Genomic DNA, 9,016 nt, shown 5'->3' with positions numbered 1-9,016 from the left:
TATGATAATTACCATTTCAGCATTTTCATTGATTTGAAAACAATTCTCAATACTTGTCAATAATTGTTTTAAATCCTTCATTGCACCATCTGTTAGCAAATGGCTGAAACTATCTTGAATGTAGCCAGATGATCCAGTAAGAGGAATTAAGTAGGTCTGTTTTATTTAAGCAACAGTGTCATCTAGCGGTTAGAAGCAGTATAGCATCTGATTCCACTATTTATGGAGGACCATAACGAGGATTAATATTAGACTTATTGACAGTTATTTTCCTCATAGCCGCTCCTCTGTGGTCAAATATCGATTAACAATATACATTTACCGTTGTTTTTCATCAAGACCAATAAAATAAAAACAAGCTTCTCAAAACCGAATAATTGTGAATGTTTATATTTGAACCCTCTTACATTTTACTAGTTAAAGTTGATAAAGAATTCATGCCATTTTTACCATGAGTTTTATCTAGTTTGTCGCTACACAATTGAAATTTTCCTTCTCCAAGCTATGACATTTGATGCATGATGTTGGCAGGTTAAAACAGAAATGCAACTTGTTGTGGTCAGAGCAGTACCCTTCGTCCCCCTGAAGAGGGCGCTACAGTTCTTCCATAACTTTTAAGGCCTTGGAGTGTCCCTCCAGGGCCGCTTTAATCCAATATGAGACATTATCCTCATCAGTTTTACATCCATCTGTAAATATAGCGGAGGGAGATATGCATTTACAGTTGTAGTTCATGTGCATGAGTTATATTTCCAGCATCTGAAAGAAGAAAACGTTGAACGTGAATTATGACCTCCAGCGGTGCTGCCAAGCCGTCCTCTGAGGCCGAGCCGTCCTCTGAGGCCGAGCCGTCCTCTGAGGCCTGGCCGCGAACTCGCACCAGTAGGAGCGCTTGCTGCTCTGGCACGACAGCCTCGGCCAGGTGTGTTCCCCTTGGCCGGTGATGACGTGGGAATTTGAACGTGATGGGATCAGAGGCAGCAGCACCAGCGGGTCGGCATGGTGACGGATTACATTCAAACCACCAACCTTGCGGCGCCCAGCACATCACACTACTCCGAGCGCCACCATCGCCATCGGATGGAGGGAGGGATGCTGAGCGCAGATTGTGGAGAGATGAACTGCTCAAACTGAAGATGTCTGCTGCTGTTTATTGCCTGAGCTTCGTGTACATTATGTAACCCAAACCTGAATAATCTGCTATACCAAATTGTGAGAAAACAGAACATTTAGAAGTCGTAGTTCCCATATTTTAAATACAAAATACATGTATTGTATATCTTAAGAGCAGCCTGGTAACAGGGAGTTGCAGTAATCTTGTCTAAAAGTAACACATGCATGAACAAATGTTTCTGCATCACTGAGGCAGGATGTGGCTGACTTTCGATGTGTTTTGTAGGTGATCATGGGCACTCTTTGAGTTTAATTTGATCTGGGAGACACATCCTGATTGGAGATGAGTTCAACATTCTTCACAGTGCAGCTGCTGTGATACCAGAGCTATGCCCAGAGCAATGCCTAGAGAATCTACAGAAACAATAAACTATGGACTTTGGAGTTACATTGGGCCGAATAAAAAAAACAGTTATATTTTAGTAACAAAGCGGCTTCATAATGAGAACCAGCACGGATTCCAGTGAAGAGGCTGAATTAGCGACTTGCATCAGTGGGACATGAATTTGTATAGAAGACTAATGTATCCTAGGAAGTCCACCATTGCTTTAACCCATAGCAGCTCATTTGAGGTCTGACCTGAGCCAGCGCTAATCAGAACTTACCAAAAGTAAGGCAACTGGTTAACGAGGGCCATGTAGCGGAGAAGGATTTGAAAAGATTTAACCTATGGGTGGTATCAAAAGTAGAGCAATATTTGCACCTTCAATTGTTCTGTGATAAAATGTAGGCATTGGGTAACAATTGAATTTCAAAGATCACCTTTAATACACTTTTTTTTCATTCACCATCTCATTTGTTTTTCTGGCTACATCAGTGCCCAACTTTCCTCAAACCACTTACTGCTGTGTCTCAGTGTCTGGACACACTAAGCAATTAAAATCAGACCGTCTCTCTCAAGATGGATCTAATTATGCTAATCCACACCACGGTAAATGTCATCTAAAGACATTGATGCAGTATACCTGCTACCACATATACTGTAATATGTCTATGAGGTACCGCTGTAAGTGTATATGAACTACTGCATGTGTAACGGAGAACTAGCTTTCTGACTTTAGCTACTAGCTAACAAACCTCGGCTTGTGTTGACATGATTACATGATAAAATGCCCCTCATTGATTTTTGCAGCTGTGATACCAGAGCAATACCATCTAGAGAAACAATAAACAATTGACTTTGGAGTTACATTGGGCCGAATAAAATAACCAGTTATATTTTAGTTTAACATCCGTATATCTATCTGTATACATGTATCGATAGATGTATACCATCATCGGCCACTTCATTAGGTAAACCTTGTTGGTAAAACCCCCCGTGACCTTCTAAGGATAAGCGGTATAAAGGAGTCAAATGTAGGTGAAAAGAAGGGCTGCATCTCAACGAGCACTGATTCCAGCGAGACAAATACAGCTGATCAGCAACACCTGGGACACCTGCAGGATTGGTATATGTAACCTGCCACGTGGCTCAGATTGCATTTCCTGTTGGTGGCTGCAGTAATGGGAGCATTTTGGGCCTTGATTGTTGCTGTGCTGGCTCTCTGGTTTACCACAGGTATTTGTTTGTTCTTTTGGAAACTTCTATTCAGAAAATCTGCAGTGGAGTATAGTACATGCAGGTGATGGGGAAACATTTAACTTACTTTTGCACCTTTTTTATCCATAGGCTGTGGTTTGCCGGTTGGTGACACAAATGAAGTGAGTAGTAGTAATGGCCGCAAGGGCATATTAGGGGACTACGGCAACGCAGTCAGCAAAAACCGCACCCTAGGCGACAGCACAGTGGGGGACGAAGCAAGCAGCAACGGCACCCTAGGGGACGCAGGCAACAGCACTGTGGGCGACGACGGCAGCGCAGTCAGCAGCAACGGCACCCTAGGGGACGACAGCAACAGCACTGTGGGCGACGACGGCAACTCAGTCAGCAGCAACGGCACCCTAGGGGACGACGGCAACAGCACTGTGGGCAGCAACGGCACCCTAGGGGACGACGGCAACAGCACTGTGGGGGACGACGGCAACGCAGGCAGCAGCAACTGCACCCTAGGGGACGACGGCAACAGCACTGTGGGCGACGACGGCAACAGCACTGTGGGCGACGACGGCAACAGCACTGTGGGCGACGACTGCAACAGCACTGTGGGCGACGACTGCAACAGCACTGTGGGCGACGACTGCAACAGCACTGTGGGCGGCGACGGCAACAGCACTGTGGGCGGCGACGGCAACAGCACTGTGGGCGGCGACGGCAACAGCACTGTGGGCGACGACGGCAACAGCACTGTGGGCGACGACGGCAACAGCACTGTGGGCGACGACGGCAACAGCACTGTGGGCGACGACGGCAACAGCACTGTGGGCGACGACGGCAACAGCACTGTGGGCGACGACGGCAACAGCACTGTGGGCGACGACGGCAACAGCACTGTGGGCGACGACGGCAACAGCACTGTGGGCGACGACGGCAACAGCACTGTGGGCGACGACGGCAACAGCACTGTGGGCGACGACGGCAACGCAGGCAGCAGCAACGGCACCCTAGGGGACGCCGGCAACGCAGTCAGCAACAGCACCCTAGGCGACATCACAGTGGGGGACGAAGCAAGCAGCAACGGCACCCTAGGGGATGACGGCAACAGTACTGTGGGCGACGCAAGCAGCAACGGCACCCTAGGGGACGGCGGCAACAGCACTGTTGGTGATGATGGCGGCAACAACGGCACCCTAGGGGACGACGGCAACACAACAGAGGCGTCTAGACGGGCAGCGACTACTCGGGCAGCACCAGCAACTTCACCTAGGGTGACGACTCAAGCAGCAGTAACTGCAGCAGCAACTTCGCCCAGGGTGACGACGCAAGAAACAACTTCGCCCAGGGTGACGACGCAAGCAACAACTTCACCCACGGTGACTAGTTGGGCAAGAGTTTAAAATAAAACGGTTTCTTTAAATGTTGTCTTTAATATTTCTTCTTGGGGTTGGGTGCAAAATGGCTTCATAATGAGAACCAGCGAGGCCAGCACGGATTCCAGGGAAGAGGCTGAATTAGCGACTTGCATCAGTGGCACATGAATTTGTATAGAAGACTAATGGATCCTAGGAAGTCCACCATTGCTCTATCCCATAGCAGCTCATTTGAGAGCTGACTTGAGCCAGTGCTGATCAGAACTTACCAAAAGTAAGGCAACTGGTTAACGAGGGCCATGTAGCGGAGAAGGATTTGAAAAGATTTAACCTATGGGTGGTATCTATTAAAAGTAGAGCAATATTTGCACCTTCAATTGTTCTGTGATAAAATGTAGGCATTGGATAACCAATTGAATTTCAAAGTTGACATTTATACACCCAACTTTCCTCAAACCACTTACTGCTGTGTCTCAGTGTCTGGACACACTATAAGCACTTAAAATCAGACAGTCTCTCTCAAGATGGATCGCATCCAGACGCTAGCACACAATGCTAGTCATGTGACGTAAGCACACATACTTGGAAATATCCATCGAAACAAATTTACAATGATATTATGCTAATCCACACCACGGTAAATGTCATCTAAAGACATTGATGCAGTATGTACCTGCTACTGTAATATGTCTGAGGTACCGCTGTAAGTGTATATGAACTACTGCATGTGTAACGGAGAACTAGCTTTCTAACTTTAGCTACTAGCTAACGAACCTCGGCTTGTGTTGACATGATTACATGATAAAATGCTCCTCATTGATTTTTGCAGCTGTGATACCAGAGCAATACCATCTAGAGAAACAATAAACAATTTACTTTGGAGTTACATTGGGGCGAATAAAATAACCAGTTATATTTTAGTTTAACATCCGTATATCTATCTGTATACATGTATCGATAGATGTATACCCTCATCGGCCACTTCATTAGGTAAACCTTGTTGGTAAAACCCCCCGTGACCTTCTAAGGATAAGCGGTATAAAGGAGTCAAATGTAGGTGAAAAGAAGGGCTGCATCTCAACGAGCACTGATTCCAGCGAGACAAATACAGCTGATCAGCAACACCTGTGACACCTGCAGGATGGGTATATGTAACCTGCCACGTGGCTCAGATTGCATTTCCTGTTGGTGGCTGCAGTAATGGGAGCATTTTGGGCCTTGATTGTTGCTGTGCTGGCTCTCTGGTTTACCACAGGTATTTATGTTTGTTCTTTTGGAAACTTCTATTCTGAAAATCTGCAGTGGAGTATAGTACATGCAGGTGATGGGGAAACATTTAACTTACTTTTGCACCTTTTTTATCCATAGGCTGTGGTTTGCCGGTTGGTGACACAAATGAAATGAGTAGTAGTAATGGCCGCAAGGGCATATTAGGGGACTACGGCAACGCAGGCAACAGCACAGTGGGCGACGGCAACGCAGGCAACGGAACCCTAGGGGATGACGGCAACAGCACTGTCGGCGACGACGACAACGCAGGCAGCAGCAACGGCACCCTAGGGGACGCCGGCAACAGCACTGTGGGCGACGACGGCAACGCAGTCATTAGCAACAGCACCCTAGGGGACGCCGGCAACAGCACTGTGGGGGACGACGGCAACGCAGGCAGCAGCAACTGCACCCTAGGGGACGACGGCAACTCAGTCAGCAGCAACGGCACCCTAGGCGACGACGGCAACAGCACTGTGGGCGACGACGGCAACTCAGTCAGCAGCAACGGCACCCTAGGGGACGACGGCAACAGCACTGTGGGCGACGACGGCAACAGCACTGTGGGCGACGACGGCAACTCAGTCAGCAGCAACGGCACCCTAGGGGACGACGGCAACAGCACTGTGGGCGACGACGGCAACAGCACTGTGGGCGACAACGGCAACTCAGTCAGCAGCAACGGCACCCTAGGGGACGACGGCAACAGCACTGTGGGCGACGACGGCAACGCAGTAAGCAGCAACGGCACCCTAGGGGACGCCAGCAACAGCACTGTGGGCGACGACGGCAACGCAGTAAGCAGCAACGGCACCCTAGGGGACGCCGGCAACAGCACTGTGGGCGACGATGGCAACGCAGGCAGCAGCAACGGCACCCTAGGGGTCGCAGGCAACAGCACTGTGGGCGACGACGGCAACGCAGGCAGCAGCAACGGCACCCTAGGGGATGCCGGCAACGCAGTCAGCAGCAACGGCACACTAGGGGACGACGGCAACGCAGTCAGCAAAAACCGCACCCTAGGCAACAGCACAGTAGGGGACGAAGCAAGCAGCAACGGCACCCTAGGGGACGCAGGCAACAGCACTGTGGGCGACGACGGCAACGCAGTCAGCAGCAACGGCACCCTAGGGGACGACGGCAACAGCACTGTGGGCGACGACGGCAACTCAGTCAGCAGCAACGGCACCCTAGGGGACGCCGGCAACAGCACTGTGGGCGACGACGGCAACGCAGTCAGCAGCAACGGCACCCTAGGGGATGCCAGCAACGCAGTCAGCAGCAACGGCACACTAGGGGACGACGGCAACGCAGTCAGCAAAAACCGCACCCTAGGCGACAGCACAGTGGGGGACGAAGCAAGCAGCAACGGCACCCTAGGGGACGACGGCAACAGCACTGTGGGCAGCAACGGCACCCTAGGGGACGCCGGCAACAACAGCACCCTAGGCGACATCACAGTGGGGGACGAAGCAAGCAGCAACGGCACCCTAGGGGACGGCGGCAACAGCACTGTTGGTGATGATGGCGGCAACAACGGCACCCTAGGGGACGACGGCAATACAACAGAGGCGTCTAGGCGGGCAGCGGCGGCTAGACGGGCAGCAGTAAGGGCAGCGACTACTCGGGCAGCACCAGCAACTTCACCTAGGGTGACGACTCAAGCAGCAGTAACTGCAGCAGCAACTTCGCCCAGGGTGACGACGCAAGAAACAACTTCGCCCAGGGTGACGACGCAAGAAACAACTTCGCCCAGGGTGACGACGCAAGAAACAACTTCGCCCAGGGTGACGACGCAAGAAACAACTTCGCCCAGGGTGACGACGCAAGCAACAACTTCACCCACGGTGACTAGTTGGAAAAGAGTTTAAAATAAAACGGTTTCTTTAAATGTTGTCTTTAATATTTCTTCTTGGGGTTGGGTGCAAAATGGCTTCATAATGAGAACCAGCGAGGCCAGCACGGATTCCAGGGAAGAGGCTGAATTAGCGACTTGCATCAGTGGCACATGAATTTGTATAGAAGACTAATGGATCCTAGGAAGTCCACCATTGCTCTATCCCATAGCAGCTCATTTGAGAGCTGACTTGAGCCAGTGCTGATCAGAACTTACCAAAAGTAAGGCAACTGGTTAACGAGGGCCATGTAGCGGAGAAGGATTTGAAAAGATTTAACCTATGGGTGGTATCTATTAAAAGTAGAGCAATATTTGCACCTTCAATTGTTCTGTGATAAAATGTAGGCATTGGATAACCAATTGAATTTCAAAGTTGACATTTATACACCCAACTTTCCTCAAACCACTTACTGCTGTGTCTCAGTGTCTAGACACACTATAAGCACTTAAAATCAGACCGTCTCTCTCAAGATGGATCGCATCCAGACGCTAGCACACAATGCTAGTCATGTGACGTAAGCACACATACTTGGAAATGTCCATCGAAACAAATTTACAATGATATTATGCTAATCCACACCACGGTAAATGTCATCTAAAGACATTGATGCAGTATGTACCTGCTACTGTAATATGTCTGAGGTACCGCTGTAAGTGTATATGAACTACTGCATGTGTAACGGAGAACTAGCTTTCTAACTTTAGCTAACGAACCTCGGCTTGTGTTGACATGATTACATGATAAAATGCTCCTCATTGATTTTTGCAGCTGTGATACCAGAGCAATACCATCTAGAGAAACAATAAACAATTGACTTTGGAGTTACATTGGGGCGAATAAAATAACCAGTTATATTTTAGTTTAACATCCGTATATCTATCTGTATACATGTATCGATAGATGTATACCCTCATCGGCCACTTCATTAGGTAAACCTTGTTGGTAAAACCCCCCGTGACCTTCTAAGGATAAGCGGTATAAAGGAGTCAAATGTAGGTGAAAAGAAGGGCTGCATCTCAACGAGCACTGATTCCAGCGAGACAAATACAGCTGATCAGCAACACCTGTGACACCTGCAGGATGGGTATATGTAACCTGCCACGTGGCTCAGATTGCATTTCCTGTTGGTGGCTGCAGTAATGGGAGCATTTTGGGCCTTGATTGTTGCTGTGCTGGCTCTCTGGTTTACCACAGGTATTTATGTTTGTTCTTTTGGAAACTTCTATTCTGAAAATCTGCAGTGGAGTATAGTACATGCAGGTGATGGGGAAACATTTAACTTACTTTTGCACCTTTTTTATCCATAGGCTGTGGTTTGCCGGTTGGTGACACAAATGAAATGAGTAGTAGTAATGGCCGCAAGGGCATATTAGGGGACTACGGCAACGCAGGCAACAGCACAGTGGGCGACGGCAACGCAGGTAACAGGACAGTGGGCGACGGCAACGCAGGCAACGGCACCCTAGGGGATGACGGCAACAGCACTGTCGGCGACGACGACAACGCAGGCAGCAGCAACGGCACCCTAGGGGACGCCGGCAACAGCACTGTGGGCGACGACGGCAACGCAGTCATTAGCAACGGCACCCTAGGGGACGCCGGCAACAGCACTGTGGGCGACGATGGCAACGCAGTAAGCAGCAACGGCACCCTAGGGGACGCCGGCAACAGCACTGTGGGCGACGATGGCAACGCAGGCAGCAGCAACTGCACCCTAGGGGACGCAGGCAACAGCACTGTGGGCGACGACGCAAGCAGCAACGGCACCC

The 9,016-nt window shown here is 49.6% G+C and overlaps 1 long non-coding RNA gene across 1 annotated transcript; it reads left to right on the top strand.

Annotated features, from left to right (window-relative positions):
- The first annotated feature begins 8,292 nt into the window (after positions 1-8,292).
- Positions 8,293-8,753, top strand: LOC134107221 (uncharacterized). Its single transcript, XR_009942713.1, has 3 exons — positions 8,293-8,441; positions 8,555-8,668; positions 8,699-8,753. It is a non-coding gene; the product is annotated as an uncharacterized LOC134107221 (long non-coding RNA).
- Positions 8,754-9,016: the final 263 nt, after the last annotated feature.

This window comes from Pungitius pungitius, chromosome 2 (genome assembly GCF_949316345.1).
Source record: "Pungitius pungitius chromosome 2, fPunPun2.1, whole genome shotgun sequence".
NCBI lineage: Eukaryota > Metazoa > Chordata > Actinopteri > Perciformes > Gasterosteidae > Pungitius > Pungitius pungitius.
Note: the sequence above shows the minus strand (reverse complement) of the source record. Positions and strands in the feature narration are given on the sequence as shown.